General features: G+C 45.6%; 1 protein-coding gene across 3 annotated transcripts in view; it reads right to left on the bottom strand.

Annotated features, from left to right (window-relative positions):
• The window catches only part of RUBCNL (rubicon like autophagy enhancer), a 104,656-nt gene that overhangs the window by 79,330 nt on the left and 8,159 nt on the right, over nucleotides 1-17,167 (bottom strand). The window contains exon 2 of one of the 3 annotated variants that reach the window (XM_089678936.1): nucleotides 12,649-12,726. The exons of the other annotated variants lie outside the window; for them this stretch is intronic. The gene's annotated coding sequence lies outside the window, so the exon portion shown is untranslated. The remainder of the gene's footprint in view (nucleotides 1-12,648; nucleotides 12,727-17,167) is intronic. 3 annotated transcript variants of the gene reach the window in all.

The raw sequence follows: 17,167 nt of genomic DNA on the forward strand, positions 1-17,167 counted from the left end.
TATACTTCTTCAAAAGGCTTTGGAATTGAAAAAAAAAACTCGAAGCCTGCCGTGGGCAAATTTGGGAGTATTTAGCGGCCTCTGGTCTTCCTACGATCTGTGGAAGTGATGGAATGTCTGGGTGTTCCAATTTCTCCCGGCAAGTTCTTTGGCGCTATTAAGTCACTTCAGCAATAGGTAGAGATGTAGTGTGCAGTGGATGCTCCTCTTCAGTGTCTCCCGTGGTTGGATTCCCACAAACTCCTGGCCGTTAGTCCCATCCTGTGTCGAGTGCCTCCTTGGGGGTTGCACGTGGTTGTGCGGAGTGCCGACTTGTCCAATCCACGATCTCCTGTTTGTAACCCATTCTGGGTAACCCTCGCTTTATGCCAGGGATTTCAGACAGGAGATTTCGGTCTCTTTTGGTGGGCGGTTCTTTCCGCCTTCGCAATTTTATGACCAGGCCCCGGCTGAAGTCTCCGATGGAAAAAGGGCAGATGTTTGTTCCTCCCTTTAATAGTTGGAGGTTACAACAACTTGTTAATTTCTTGTCTTCCTTGACTCATAAAGGGAGTGGACCTGGGTCCTAGTACTCCTTTTGAGGATCTTTGCTTTACTCCTAAGCCCACCTCATATGCCATATCCTCGTCCTCCAACGCCTACCCCTCCAAAATGTCACACTACTACCAGCAGTAACCTCCGCAACCTTAACCCTGCCTCCCTCCACTCTGCAGCTGATCAACTCCACGACCGCATCCTCCCCCTGTCCTGCCCCGACTTGGCTTTGACCGCCTACAACAATGCGCTCTCAACAGCCCTTGACTCACTAGCGCCTTTAACCACACGCAACATCAGACCCCGACCGCTCCAGCCCTGGCAGACTGATCACACCAAAACCCTCAAACGACAAACGACAAAGTCGTGCCCTGGAGCGACTATGGCGCAAAACCAAATCCCAACAAGCCTTCACCCGCTATAAATCTGCCTTCCGCACCTACACCTCCTCCCTCCATGCTGCCAAACAGGCCTACTTCTTGACCCTCATCAAGGCCCTCTCCTCCAATCCTCGCCGACTCTTCTCTGCCTTCAACTCTCTACTCTCTCCACCCCCACCTCCACCCAGCACCTCACTCACTGCCCTTGAGATTGCCAATCACTTCAAAAACAAGATTGACACAATTCGCAAGGACATTGCTGCAACTCACACGCCCTCTCAACCCGTCCCCTCTCACACAGCTACCCCCTTATCCCCCCTCCCCCTCGACATAACCCGCAGGGACTTCGTCGCTGCTCAAACTCTCTCCAACCCCCTTCACCCTCACTCAGCTACCCCCTCATCACCCCTCTCCCACGGCCCCACCACTGCTCTGACCTCCTCTTCCACCCCACCCTACATTCCTCATACTGAAGCTCCCCCCACACTCCGCACCTTTGACCTTACTACCATCGAGGAAGTCTCCAAGATCCTCTCTGATGCCCGCCTCACCACCTGCCCCCTCGACCCTATCCCCTCACAACTCCTACGACCTTCCTCCTCCTCCATCCTACGCTCCCTCACCCACATCTTCAATCTCTCCCTCTCCTCAGGCACTTTCCCCTCCCCTCTGAAACATGCACACATCACCCCCATACTTAAAAAGCCCTCCCTGGACCCCAATGACCCGAACAACCTCAGACCCATCTCCCTGCTCCCATTTACATCTAAACTCCTCGAGCGCCTAGTCTACACCCGCCTATGCTCTCACCTCAACGACAACAACCTCCTCGATCCCCTACAGTCCGGCTTCCGTCCCCTACACTCCACCGAAACTGCCTTACTCAAACTCTCCAACGACCTGCTAACCGCCAAAGCTGATGGCCACTATTCAGTGCTCCTACTCCTTGACCTCTCTGCGGCCTTCGACACAGTCAACCACCCCCTCCTCAAAAAACTACACTCCCTCGGCCTCAGAGATTCTGCTCTCTCCTGGCTCTCATCCTACCTGTCACAACGCTCCTTCAGAGTTACCTATAATGCTACCACCTCCCCCTCTCTGATGGGGTCCCTCAAGGCTCTGTCCTCGGGCCCCTTCTCTTCTCCATCTATACCTCCTCCCTTGGCCAACTCATACACTCTCACGGCTTCAACTACCACCTCTATGCCGACAACACACAAATCTCTCTCTCAACCCCCCACCTCACCCCCTTGGTCTCAGCCCGAATCACACACCTACTGAGCGACATATCAGACTGGATGTCGCTCCACTTCCTTAAATTGAACCTCCAAAACAGAATTTCTGGTCTTCCCCCCAGCCCGGACACCACCCCCCAATGATTTCTCCGTCACATCCAACAACGCTACCATCAAACCCGCCCTGCAGGCCAGAGTACTGGGTGTCATTCTGGACTCCAACCTATCCTTCCAGCCCCAAGTCCAATCTTTAACAAACTCGTGCAGACTCCAACTCCGCAACATCGCCAAAATCCGCACGTTCCTAACCCCAGAAACCACTAAACACCTCATCCACTCCCTCATCATATCACGACTCGACTACTGCAACTCCCTCCTCACTGGCCTGCCTCGCCGCTGGCTATCCCCGCTTCAGTCGATCCTGAATACGGCTGCCAGACTCATTCACCTTTCCAACCGCTCTGTCTCCGCCACCCCCCTCTGCCAATCCCTCCACTGGCTTCCGATTGCGCAACGGATCAAATTCAAAATCCTAACGCTGACGTACAAAGCTGTCCACCATACTGCCCCGAACTACATCACTGACCTAATATCCAAGTACCGCCCAGCACGCACACTCCGCTCCTCACAAGACCTCCTTCTCTCTAGTTCCCTGGTCTCCTCCTCCCATGCCCGCCTCCAGGACTTCTCCAGGGTGTCACCCATCCTCTGGAACTCCCTGCCCCAACCCATCAGATTATCACCTACTCTCCTCTCCTTTAGGCGCACCCTGAAAACCCATCTCTTCAGGGAAGCCTACCCCACCCCCTGCTAACTTGCCGACCTCCTCCACTCTTCCTACCACTCCATCCCCCACAGCTATCTCCTCCTGTGCCACCACCCCCTCCCTCCTAGATTGTAAGCTCGAAAGAGCAGGGCCCTCGATCCCCTCATGTTTTGCATTGTATTGGTATTGTTCTGTCACATGTTCTGTCCCCCTTTGTAATGTACAGCGCTGAGCGAACTATTGGCGCTTTATAAATACTGTATAATAATAATAAATAATAATAATATGCCATCTCATTGGTTTACAAGTTGCTCAGATGACACGTTTGTGCCACAGTTTCTTCTCAAATGAGAAGAGTTGCACAGGACATTTTTGTCCTAACAGAGACCACATCTTGTATTTTGCCCATTATTACTCCGTCGCCAGTAAATATCATGAATTGGGGTATAAACTGCTTACTCTGCGGTATAGGGTTCTGTTGCTCCTGCATAAGATCTTCTCAGAGGCCCCGAAGGTTTGTTGGCACTGTAAGGAGAAGGATGGCTCCCACTTACATATCTTTTGGTCTTGTAGGAAACTGACTGCCTTTTGGGCACAGGTGAGGGCTCTGATTCAACGCCTGACTGGGTTTGATGCCATGCATATCTCCTGCAGACTGTCAGTGTATCCGATTGCTCGTACATCCTGTACAGGCAAGACAATACTTCTGACAGAAGGGATCAATGAACTACCACATTGCCGTGGTAATTCACTGAGAACTACAAGCTATGAGCTGCTAAGGCTGTCAGGACTTGTAGTCCCATTCATTCACAGAACACTGAATGATGCTGCCATGTGGGTGGAGCCCCGTACGGCCGTGCCATCTTTAAAACATGACAGCTAGTACAGGGAATTTCTCCCTGGAAATCGGGTGACGGCAGGATTGGGAACATTACATTTTCCACCCTAAAAATGGGTGGAACATGTAACACGTTCCCAAAGAAGAGACAGCATCACATAAGGACCTGGTGCCTGATCTGCAGCCCTTTGGTATATGAAGCAACTCATCAGTCTGTAGTGGGAACACTGATTAGGGCAAGGACCCCTTGCGCTTATAAGCGGACAACCACTGACATAAGGCATAAGAACACCAATGTTTTGTGGCCTGGAAACATTTGTTTATGCCTTATGGGATGCGGTCTTCACAAAATCCAAGTGAAATGCATTAGGGAGCGCTGGTGACTTCACACCTAGTATTTAGAGCCTGACTTTATGTAAGGAGTACAGAAGATCTGTAAATGGAAAGCACAATTTGAAAACAAAAAAGATTAACTACAGTCACCTTGGGGGGGGGGGTGTGGAGAAAAAAAAAAAAAAAAAAACACAAACACAAACAAAACTTCGTTACAGCCAGTATAATTTAGAAGTAGAAAAGTCATTAAGTTCAGGAACTCTGCTTGATCTTTAGAGGAAATCCTCCCCCCAATGATTCTGGAGGGTTGGACCACCCGCTGAGACTCCATAGTCAGGATGCCCTTGCAATAATCTCTCTTACACAAGAGCACAAACAAAGGTGGTCACTCTTGCTCCTGGATTCTCCATTTATCTACTCCATATCATTATGATTCCATCACGGAAGCACAGCTCCAGCATATGCAGTAACTATGTAATAGCAGTGCAGTGAAAAGCAACTACCCAAAAGATAAAGCTGACACGTTATTGAAGTTTCCAGCAATCTCCAAGACCTTTAGTTTGGGTAAATCTTTAAATACAATCCCTTAAACTCACTACCATCACTGGTCCAAGTTCCACTACTTATGAACCTGTGAATGAATACCTACATTGTACCAAGCAATGTAGAACACAGAAATTAGTCAACCCAAGCTTGAGCCAAGTATAGATTTCTAGCAAGAAGGAAAATAAAATAAAAGCAGAAAATGTTTTGGTATTTGTTTGATTTGAATGCATTGTTCTATTAAGATATGGAAATCTGATTGGTGTTTATATCCAAGATAAACCTAGGTAAAGATAACAAACCTTGGCACTTCACTCACCTGACAGATCAGCAAGCAAGTCATAGTAAGAGGGATTTGCATGTAATGCCAAAGAATACATCAGGAAAAAAGAACTGGACCAATACTAGTACAAAACTGTCAATATTGTTGACTGCACATAAGTCTAGATTTTGTATAAAAAGGAAGTGGGTTTAGCTGTGCTTGGAAATTTTACAAAGCTATGTGGGTAGACCTAAATGAGGAACAACAACCAACTCCCTACATTTCATGTAATGACTATGCGGTTTAAAAGGGAAAAAAAAAAAAAAAAAAAAAAAACAGCTGAAGTTTAAAGAAAACCAAAAATTGCACAGTTGTCTGATCTGGGGTGATTACATGCGGCATACACAAGAAATGGTAACTGCTAGTAAAGTCCTTCCATGGTAAAAACCATTTCAAGTGGAATAGAAGATCCACAAACTACACCTTTCATGCTAGGTCTGCTTAAAATAGCTGAATGCACAAGAATTGTGATAGATATGCAGAAAATGGAAAGGGGAAAGACTGTTTTCACAGCTGCCTGTGTCCCCACTGTGGAGGTCAACCGTTTTTATCTATCCTGATGACTACTATCACAAACAGATTGGGTGGAAAAATGTGAGTGGTCACCAAACAGAGGGGAGTTTCCTAATCGTGATACCAATGGTGTCAACCAATTATAAATATACTATAAAACTGAACACATACTGTACTGAAGTATTTGTGTATCTAAACCCAGCAACAACATTAATATATTGCAGATTACCTGTTGATAGATATGGCAACTGCAATTTTTTAAATTTTTCTTTTAGCATACAAACATGCCACTCCACACCCCCATGTGAAGGGCCATCTTCATCCATGCTGGGTGCACAGGTGCATGCAGGCAATCTGTCTAAGCCAGGTTCACACCTATGCGTTTTGCAGAAACGCACAGCAGTCCATTTAACATTTCCTATGGGACAGGTTCATATCTCCGCATTTTTACCTGCTGCGTTTCTTGGAAAGAGTCAGGGATTTTTTTTTTTTTTTTTTTAAAACATTGCGTTTTTACTTCAATAGACTTCAGTGGAGATGTTGCAAAGAAGCATGTAGTGCGTTTGATGCATTTCAATCTGCCCAGCAACAGGTTGGAAAAAAGCAAAATGCAAACGTGTCAAAAACGCATGCGTAAAAACCGCAAAATGCACCGCAAAAAACGGAACAAACTGCATAGGTGTGAACCTAGCCTAAGGACCAGTTCACACTACAGAAACGCAGTCAACATGCGTTTCCACATGTGAGTGACGCGTTCCAGTGCATCAATTCAAATTGGTATATGTGCGTTCCAGTGCATTTTAGTACGTTCCAGTACAGCTCTGTGCATGAAACATGCAGCCTGTTTTATTTCTGCAACCAGAACACACTGGAACTGCAAACACGGATGCGAACTAGGACACTGACAACCATATAAACCTACTTTCTGTAGGTTTTAGATGCAGAAAAAAAGCACACTGAAAACGCATTAAGTTTGAACTTGCCCTAAATCAATGACAAAAAGGGGTGTGGGGACATGGACTGCATTCTGATCCATGCATTGGTCCTCCATAGATGTACACTCCAGGATATGCATGGATCCCCGCAGGTACAAGCAGCCACCTGTCATTGATTTGGACAGCCTGCCTGCACAGAACACGTCTGTCAGTGACTTAGCAATAGCTGAAAGGAATCATAGCGATGAGCTTACAGTTGCATAATGGCTTTTTTCTAGGTTGCAACTCCTCAACCCCTCCCCCCCCAAAAAAAAACCTCTCACACAAAAACAGACCAAAGACTACAGAGACAGTTTTGTTCAACAACTCAAAGGCTCACACTTATCAGGTCTCATACTGCAGACTTATTTTTCTCCTAACATAAGCAATTAAAGTTTAATAAAAAGAAAAAAAATGCAAAATTTGCTCTACCATTTTGATCTTCAATTAGTGAGGTGCCTGAGTGGGCAATTTTACTAATCAAAAAGATGTTACAGAAATCTAAGGGGAGTGAAGCTGGCCATACACTGGTAGGATTGTACAAAAAGAAAATCTTGTCAGTACATTCAATATTGCCATTCGAAAGTACTTAAGTTTTCATTTGCTTTTAGAATTTGATATGAATGGAATTTCCCAAACGAAATATACATTGTTAGAAATGCGTTCAGAAAGTCTTCCTTCTTGCTCCTTAGAATTTTATCAACACTATAGACAGTTATAATTTGACCCCTCTAACCATTAGAAAACCAGGTTGCATTTAAAAAAAAAAAAAAAAAAAAAAAACACACACACACCAGCCCTGTGCAAGGGCATTGCACAAAGTGACCCCTTACCTCTTTTGGGGTCCCCTACTGGCACTCCCTGCTCCCCCCTCTTCATGTGCCTCCATAGCACAAGTTATGTGCGTCTTTAACCACTTGCCCTCCAGAAGATTAACCCCCCCCCCCCTTCCTGACCAGGTCATTTTATGTGATACAGCACTGCGTTACTTTGACAATTTTGTGGTCATGCAACGCTGCCCAAATGAAATTTACATCTTTTTCCCCCCCACAAAGCTTTCTTTCAGTGATATTTGATCGCCTTTGCATTTATTTTTTGCGCTATAAACAAAAAAACTGACAATTTTGAAAAAACAAAACTATATTTTTGACTTTTTGCTATTAACTACTTGCCTACTGGGTACATTTACCCCCTTCCTGCCCAGACTAATTTTCAGCTTTCAGCGCTCTCATACTTTGAATGTAATTGTGCGGTCATGCAACACTACATACATACACGCACAAATAGAGCTTTCTTTTGGTGGTATTTGACCACTGGGGTTTTTAATTTTGCTTTAAAAAAAAAAAAAAGTTTCAGTTAAAAAGTTAAGTAATTTTTCTCCTGCATTGATAGGCTGCACTGAGGAGTCACTGATACACAGCACTGATTCAACTGATGGGCACCGATTGCTAGCACAGATGGGCACTATTGGCTGCACTGATCACCAGTGCCCCGATTATCAGTGTAGATGTCCCCCTGCGAAATGCTGCTTACCGGCTCTCCTCACGCGCTGTCAGCTGATAACCGGCATTTCCTATTTACCCAGTGATCACACATAGCTGGTCACATGGTGAAAGAAGCTGTGATTGGCCCGTTCTTTAGTCATGTGATCAGATGTCCCCAAACGATCAGAGGGAACTAGCCAACTATGCTGTAGCCGTCTTTTGGCTATGGCGCAGTCAGGAACTGGTTAAACAAGTCCATTTAAAAAAAAGTTAAATTAAAATGGTCATAAATTTAGGCCAAAATGTATTCTGTATTAAAAAAAAAATCCCAATACATGTACCGTATTTTCCGGCGTATAAGACGACTTTTTACCCCTTGAAAATCTTCTCAAAAGTCGGGGGTCGTCTTATACGCCGGTATACGGCATACTGACACATACTGCTGCCACCGCCCCCCCCTTCCAACGGAAGGGACACTAAGTACAGGGGTGGGCAGGGGCTGCTGTTTCTTACCTGGCTCCGGTCCCACGACGATCCGGTCCAGGAAGCGCGGCTGCTCCTTCAGTTCGGCCACTGGATGTTCGTGCGGCTGCTCGGCTCCGCCTCCTCACCGGTGATTGGCCGCCAGAACTGTAGCTCAGGAAAGGCACACAGGCGGCCAATCACCGGTGAGGGGGCGGAGCCAAGCGGCCCCACGAAAATCGAGTGAAGGAGTGCAGGTAAGTGTGCAGTGTAGAGGTGCTGCTGCAACCACATATGCTGGCTGCAGCAGCACCATACTAGAACAGAGTCAGCAAGTGTAATTGGTGTCAGTGGGAGGAATAGTGCCCCATCGTTGGTGTCACCGACACCAACGATGGGGCACTATTCCTCCCCCCCACCGACACCAACGATGGGGCACTATTCCTCCCCCCCACCGACACCAACGATGGGGCACTATTCCTCCCCCCCACCGACACCAACGATGGGGCACTATTCCTCCCCCCCACCGACACCAACGATGGGGCACTATTCCTCCCCCCCACCGACACCAACGATGGGGCACTATTCCTCCCCCCCACCGACACCAACGATGGGGCACTATTCCTCCCCCCCACCGACACCAACGATGGGGCACTATTCCTCCCCCCCACCGACACCAACGATGGGGCACTATTCCTCCCCCCCACCGACACCAACGATGGGGCACTATTCCTCCCCCCCACCGACACCAACGATGGGGCACTATTCCTCCCCCCCACCGCTACCAACGATGGGGCACTATTCCTCCCCCCCACTGCTACCAACGATGGGGCACTATTCCTCCCCCCCACTGCTACCAACGATGGGGCACTATTCCTCCCGCCCACTGCTACCAACGATGGGGCACTATTCCGCCCACTGCTACCAACGATGGGGCACTATTCCGCCCACTGCTACCAACGATGGGGCACTATTCCGCCCACTGCTACCAACGATGGGGCACTATTCCGCCCACTGCTACCAACGATGGGGCACTATTCCGCCCACTGCTACCAACGATGGGGCACTATTCCGCCCACTGCTACCAACGATGGGGCACTATTCCGCCCACTGCTACCAACGATGGGGCACTATTCCGCCCACTGCTACCAACGATGGGGCACTATTCCGCCCACTGCTACCAACGATGGGGCACTATTCCGCCCACTGCTACCAACGATGGGGCACTATTCCGCCCACTGCTACCAACGATGGGGCACTATTCCGCCCACTGATACCAACGATGGGGCACTATTCCGCCCACTGATACCAACGATGGGGCACTATTCCGCCCACTGATACCAACGATGGGGCACTATTCCGCCCACTGATACCAACGATGGGGCACTATTCCGCCCACTGATACCAACGATGGGGCACTATTCCGCCCACTGATACCAACGATGGGGCACTATTATTTTTGTATTTTTATTTAGTTCATAATGGCGGTGATCAGCGACTTATAGCGGGACTGTGGTGGCCACGAATGGTGGCACGGGTAGGGTGCGCATGTCCCCTACCCAGAACTGCGAAACCACACGTGATTTGGTGAAATCGTGCCGCCCTGTAGCAGTATTTCTGCTATAGGGCAGCATGGAAACAGTTAAATAGCATGGCTTGGCCCCACCCCCTTCTCACAGGATTTGACTGAAAATGAGCAGGAGCCAATGGCTTCCACTTCTTCTTGTGAGAGGGAGAGAAGACCAGCTCTGCTGCAGATAGGCACAGTGTTGGATCAATAAAGGACTCTGGTAAGTACTTAAGCAAAGGGGGAGGGGAGATAAGGTGACATCCATGGAAGTTTTTTCCCACCTTAATGCAGGTAATGCATGAAGGGAGGAAAAAAAAAAAAAAACAAACACTTTTTTGGCCCTAGAACTATTTTAAGAAACCATTTCTACAGCTTTTATTCACATAGTACAGCTCGACTATCTAGTAGCTCTTCAGTCCTCCTTACTACATCTCTAGTGCACTTATATACAAGAATACAATGCCCTGCATTTCATAAGAGATGGGAGGAACCAGCTGTGGATGATGTTATCTATTCAGCCTGTTGAGCTTCATGTTATTAGCATGATAGCACCTTCTTTGTTTGTCTTTCTGTTAAATGATATTGATCAATGGAAACAAAAACAATGACTATTACATTGTCCTCATGAGGTGACTGCAGTATGCTGGGAATGAAAACAACTGAAATGGAGGCCTCAAGTATGAACATACAGGATAGTTTTACATTTTTTTTCCATAAATATAAAAACACCCTACAAGAGACATGTATAGAAGCACATTTGCAACAAAATGAGGTCATCAGTTTATAAGGACATCGGGCAACTGCACAGCATCCTTGCTTGCCCCTCTCCCATCAGCACTGGGGTCATATTAGCTGAGTGAGAGAAACTGATGGAGAAGAGAAACAGTGACATACTAGAACTAGTCAGTACCAGTGTGCAAAGGTGTGTTTGCTTTGGAAGCATAGAGAATGTTTGGTGTATGTTCTGATATTGCTGCGTTCGGTAAAACGTTTAGTTTTTTACATTTTGTAACAGGTGCCTCAAGATTGTGCAGAATTTTAAAGGGTGCCTTAACTGAAAAAAGGTTGAGAAACATTGGGTTAAATAACTCATAACATTTCTTGCAAATTATACAATGGCTTAGTTTTCATATACAAAGTAGTTTTCTTTAGCAGGCACAAACATGAAGTGGTAAAGATTTGTTTTAAAACGCACTTTTATGTGCTTTTACAAGTGTTAACATATCAGTTTTATAATCAGTTTATATGCATTTCCTGGAACCAAACCAAGACAGAACGCACATATCTGTCCCCACGTACAAAACAGGTAAACATACGCAACCTAACAATTGACCCAAGCCAACAATGCTGCAGAAGTGCAAGAACCAGGTAGTATCTGCTTAGGATCTTTTATAGAGCTTGTTCACTCTATTCCCAAATGCTCATATAGCGTTTGACAGGCATTAGACAAGCGTTTGGGGAGCGTTTTTAAAGCTCCCCAAATGCCCTACGCACGGTTTTGAGGTGTTTCATAGACATTAACCAAGTGTTAAAACACCACAAATTCCTATAATGAAGTTAATGGTATCAACCTTCCCCAAACCTCTGCCAGGCAGCGTTAACAGACTTGAATGGGAGGCGCTGAAAGGCTTCAACACCTCTTGACTTGACATGAAGCATCAATTTTGCTGTGACGCTAATGCTTCAGTGTGAACAGCACTGTGTGCTGCCATGTGTATAATTTTCATAGGCATTTGAGGAGCGTTAAAAAACACCCCTCAAACGCCTGCTTACAAAGCTAGTGTGAACTGAGCCTTAATGTCATTCAATAGTCCCTTGACAAAAACCTACTAGGGTCAGACCATGGATATTTTCAATACTTTAAGACAGTAAATACCAAAATGTGTAGAAACAGACTTTTCTTTTCACAATGTATATCACTGACTGCAAGTTTCCCTAGATTTCTTTATAAATCAATTTTATAAAATTTAAAAAAGAAGAAGTACAGCCAAAGTGCTTTTGGTTGTACTTCTCCTGTGCATCACAGAAGTGCAGTTTGTTCTGCACTCCTGTGACCCATTTTCAGCTGACAGTGAACTTAAGTTCAATGTCAATCAGCTGATCCAGGCCAGGGGAAAAAACCCCGACTTTAAAGTCGGGATCCACCCCAGAGTCTGGAGTGGCACCTGACTCATCCTCTCAGCGAGCTGCTGAGAGCCTGAGCCAGCTGCTCCCTTCCCTTCTACAGCCCAGTGCTCCTTGTCATGTCGCCTGAGCTGTTCCTCATTGTATAAATAAAATAAAAATATAGCAACCAAACACAATCCACTGCATCGCACTGTGATAAGCCAAGCAGACCTTAATGAAATGTCAGTCTGCTTTTTATTTGTGCGAATCTTACTGAAATGTCAAACAGTGCGATGTGCCGTAATTAGCACTTTTCTTCCCAATGCACACCAGCAGGCATGCATTCAGTGTGGCTGCTGGTGTGAAGAAGCCATAAAGAGAGCTGCAACTGACAAAGTATGCTATATTACATGTATCTACATGTACACAATGGCTTCATTCAGTAAAGGCCAAAAAAAAAAAAAAAAAAAAAAAGGAAAATCGGTGACCACAAAAACAGCATTATGCAAATGTGAAGGGGAAACCCAAGACAAAAACATCCACCACACAAATACAAACAATTCTTTACATAAAAGTGATGTAAATTACCAGCGAAGTCCAAATTCACACTTATGAATCGAATGCGGTTCAGATGCTATCCAAAAAAGGCATAGATTTGCAGGTCATCTAGAAGAAAAAAAAAAAAAAAAAAAAAAAAAAAAAACTGTTTTCTACGAAGATCATTCACATCTATGCATTCTGATCTGGTTAAAACAAGAAAAAAAAAAGTCCCGTGTGAGTGCAATGTGAATTTAATCTCCATACACCTCAATCTCCTCAGAAAATGCATTACAAATCGTACTGCAAATTCACACTGTACACGCACTCCAAATCTTCATCAGTTCGCACCGCATCCAGTTTGAACCTAGCTTAAACGGTTTTATTTAAAAAGGAGACGTAGACCCAAAGCTCTTTTGGTCCTACTTCTCCTGGGGATCACAGGGGTGCACTTAGTTCTTCACTCCTATGGCCCAGATTCAGCAGACAGTGGGTTAAAGTGGTCAGCTTATACAGGCTCTGAAGAGATTTTTCTTATTTTTAGGCTCTGAAGAGATCCTGATTTTAGGGCTCAGTCACACTAGAACGCTGTGCAGGAAAGCCGCATTTGTGTGGCTTCCCACACCGCATTCAGATCGCAGTTCTTTTGAGATCTGCCGTGGGACTCAGTTAAAGTTAACACCCTGAGTACAGGTCACAAACTCACTGCATTTGCCCACACCGGCGTGCATGAAACTGCTTGGTACAAAGTACCATGTGATGCAGTTGCCTGCATGCACTACTTTTAGCGCGGTGCAATTTCTGCCCAAATTAATGGCATTGAAAATTGCACCGCATATGAATTGCGCAGCACCGCATAGACCTGCATGTGAATCGCACAGGAACACACTGCGCATTCCTGTGCGATTCAGATCAGGGCTTTTAATGTCTGGATCCTCCCAGATGCCTGGACCAGCTGCTGGCGCTGCCTCAGTAAGCCACCGAAAAGTTGAGGCAGCCACTCCCAATTTTTCTTTATTAAAAGTTTTGCAATCAACATACAATCCATATACAGAATATAGATAATGACACACATTAACACAAAAAAGAAAATATAGCAAAGTCTGCTGTCAAACAAAAGATGGCTTTATAGCAAAAAACACTCAAATGAATGCGTCAGTACTTGGGAAAGAAATCACCTCTACACCAGACAAACCTGCGAGCCCAAAAAAAAACCATGCAGCCCCATTCAAAAAGAACATATTCAACAACAAAAACGGAGGGAGTGAAAAGAACAGTATAGGAAAAGAGCCCCTCACCCAAAGATGGACAATTGACCAAAAGGCAGGTCTGATATTCTTCCACACCCTTATTCAGACAACCCAAGGCTCTCTGCCATTCTCAAAAACCCCAAATCTTCCCAACCTCACCTAGAAGATCGTGCACCACAACCTCAACAGGGAGGACATTCTTATGCAGGGTAATCTGGCAGCATGCATTCCACGTGACGCAGTGGACAACTATACTAACTAGAAAAAGTATCTAAATCAAAATCCCAGCAAGTCAGGAGTGCCCCATACACCCACTGCACATAACTCATGTTATAGAGAAAGGGGATGCCTAGAACCCTCCCCACCCTTTTATATACCTCTCTGTTAAAAAGGAACACTTCAGCAAAAAGTGGTCCATAGACTCCACTTTACCAAACACTCACTCTAGGACAATTCTGATCATCCACAGGGAACTGCTTCAGGTTCCCTCACAGAGCCTTCCATGGAAAGCGAGCCAAGCTTGAACCCTAAACTTCAAAGGGATTCTCTGCAAATTAGACACAACCCATCCCTCATTACAGAGCCTAGGCAATCCTTTAACCTCCTTGGCGGTATTCCCGACTGTAGCTTGGGGTAACATTTCAGTACCACAAACGGTAACCCCGAGCTACACTCGGGAATACCATGCGGCACTGCTCCGGCATGTGTTCTTCACTTACCTTACCCTGCGCTCCCACGATGTGTCCCCTGCAGCGTCCCCGGCCATCTCTTCCGGCCGATGCCGGCATCCGGCTTCTGTGTCCTGTCCCTGTGACGTCGGGACGTACGGGCGCCGCCGCCGGGAAATTTAAAAATTTTAAAAAAATGTCTTTTTTTTTTACATTTTACATAGTAAAACATTGCTGTCTCAACCAATTTCACATACATTTTGTCCCTAGTGCTGTGTTCTGCGCCCTGCCTGCATTTTGTCTGTTCTTTCTGCCTGGAAACTGAGAAACGTCCATGGCGTCCAAAAAGTGTCCCTTTAGGTCAAAAGCGGTTTAGGTCAGCTAGAGAACAGCGATAGTAAATCAGAACCACTTGCAGAATTGAGTGATAATGATTTGTGGGGAAATTCATCAGACACTGAAAACGATTTTGCGACTTTGCTCAGCAATGTGCGAACTTATTGTGGCGCTATATTTCAAATTTCAGTGTTTTTGGTTTGATTATATTATTGAATTAAATGTATTATATTATTTTTTGTGATTATTTATTAAATTATAATTTATGATTTCGTGTTTCAAATTTTATCCTACCCGGGATGTTTACTAGACTTTTGTTCGGACAGATTTCAGTGAGTTATTCCTAAAAATTACAGCCTACAATAAAAAAACTACATATTTCCATGCAAAAAAATGGTACCGCTTTCAGCACCAAAAATCGGAAAGAATCATACCGCCAGGGAGGTTAAAGGCCAGTGACACACAAAGCTGAAGCCAAAATCCTCTCCTCTAGAAGCTTCATAGGAAGGGACCCAACATCCTCCACTGTCACTTGCCACAGCCAAAAGTATTTTCAGAAATGGGGCAACATAAGCTGGGAACTTGCCATGTCAGACTCTGAGACTCTTCATTGCCCCACCATCTTCCCAGCAATGCAGAACAGGCTTAAACCAAGTCTGAAAAAAATACCCAACCATCTCGACAGGTTGATAAGGATCAAGTAAGTTTTGATCAAGTCAACCCTCTCCTTCAAGGAAAGCCTCCATTTCTTCCAGCTTGCCATTTTAGCATTGGCATCCACCAACCTGCTGGCTCTGCCTCTGAGCCGCTGAGAGGCTGAGCCAGCCACTCCATCCCCTCCACAGCCCAGTGCTCCAATGAGCGCTGGAGGGGCAGCTTCTCTGTGGCTCACTGACAGGCAGAGCCAGCTACTGGTCTAGGCATCTGGGTTAATCTAGACATTAAAGTCTCTCAAGAGCCCGAACAGGCCGAGTGGCCCTTTTAGCCCGCTGTTTTTTTCTACTCCTGAACATCTTTCAAGAGCCCACAGGACTCAAAAGCATAGTCACATCTCTGTTTCAGATGAGCAGAGGTCACCAGCTGGCTTAGGAATCACAGTTCTAGGGTGGTTACACTGGACTTTGTGGTTTTCTTGTGCCGTGTTCTTGATAATATAAATGCTTTGAACTAAGTTGGGTTGAACCCCCATGAGACATTTGTGGCTGGAATGTGAAGCTTGCAATTTCAAGTACGGAGATCTCACCTCTGGCACTCAAAACAAATCCACGTAATGCAAGTGTGCATCTAGATCACATGGACTATTTTTTGGTCATGTAATATCTTCAGGGGGAACACTGATAGAGAACAATTGTTTTAGTGTAGAGAGTGCCTATGTGCCCTGTTCACCCCATACATGTGCAGAAAAATGAAGCTCAATGGACGCATGAACAAGCCATAAGGGCCCTTTTACACAGGCAGTCTGGATCTGTCATGTTTGAACCACAACGCATATCTTTGGGAAGGCAGATGTAAAAGCAGATCAGGTCAGTTTTTTAAGGCTGCTCTTTTTCCATTTAGTCCAAGTAGAGATACAAACATTTGCTCAAGGCTGTGGATTCACACATTGACAGTGGATATTGTCATGCGTCTCTCTCTCTCCCCCCCCCCCCCTCCTTGATTTAGAATAGAAGTTTACCTGACATAGAAGAACAGGTCCAACAAGGTTTTAACTGCTACAATGGTAGTTCATTCTTCTACCAGATTCAATAAGCATACAGGTACTTGAAATGTAAGTTGAAGTATAGTCAGAATAAAACAAAAAAATTCCAGGACAGTTCCATAAAATAGGAATAAATTTTGCCGGGTTCTTGGAACATCCCCAACAGAAGAACGGATGGGAAGGATAAAACCTAGAAAGTTTAAGTGGTGTTAAATTGATTTGATGTACAGATTTATACGGAATTGTTCAGTGTCAGACACCAGGGCGGTAAAAGGATTGTCTTCAGATATCCAAGTCTCCTTCTTCTGAGGTCTCAGTCTCTCTAAGCCTGACAAGCCTCTTGAAAATCACTCTTTAAAGGCTATAGTAGAATCTCCACTACCAGCTATTGTATTCAGAAGCCATGACAACCATGGCTGCCCAAATACCTAAACTGTGATTGCGTCTGACAGAAGAGTAAGATTTCCACCCAGCTCAGCCAATTTTTAAACGGACTTATGCCAGGTGTTGCTTGCAGGGCCACTCAGGTTGAGAATTGCCCAAATCAGCAGGAATCTGCCAACATGTGAGGCATCTTTTGGCTTAGCAAATAGAACCCAAATGCCAGTACTTCCAAA

This window comes from Staurois parvus, unplaced genomic scaffold (assembly GCF_062004578.1).
Source record: "Staurois parvus isolate SC_StPar_1 unplaced genomic scaffold, SC_StPar_1.0 ptg000017l, whole genome shotgun sequence".
Taxonomy (NCBI): Eukaryota; Metazoa; Chordata; class Amphibia; order Anura; family Ranidae; genus Staurois; species Staurois parvus.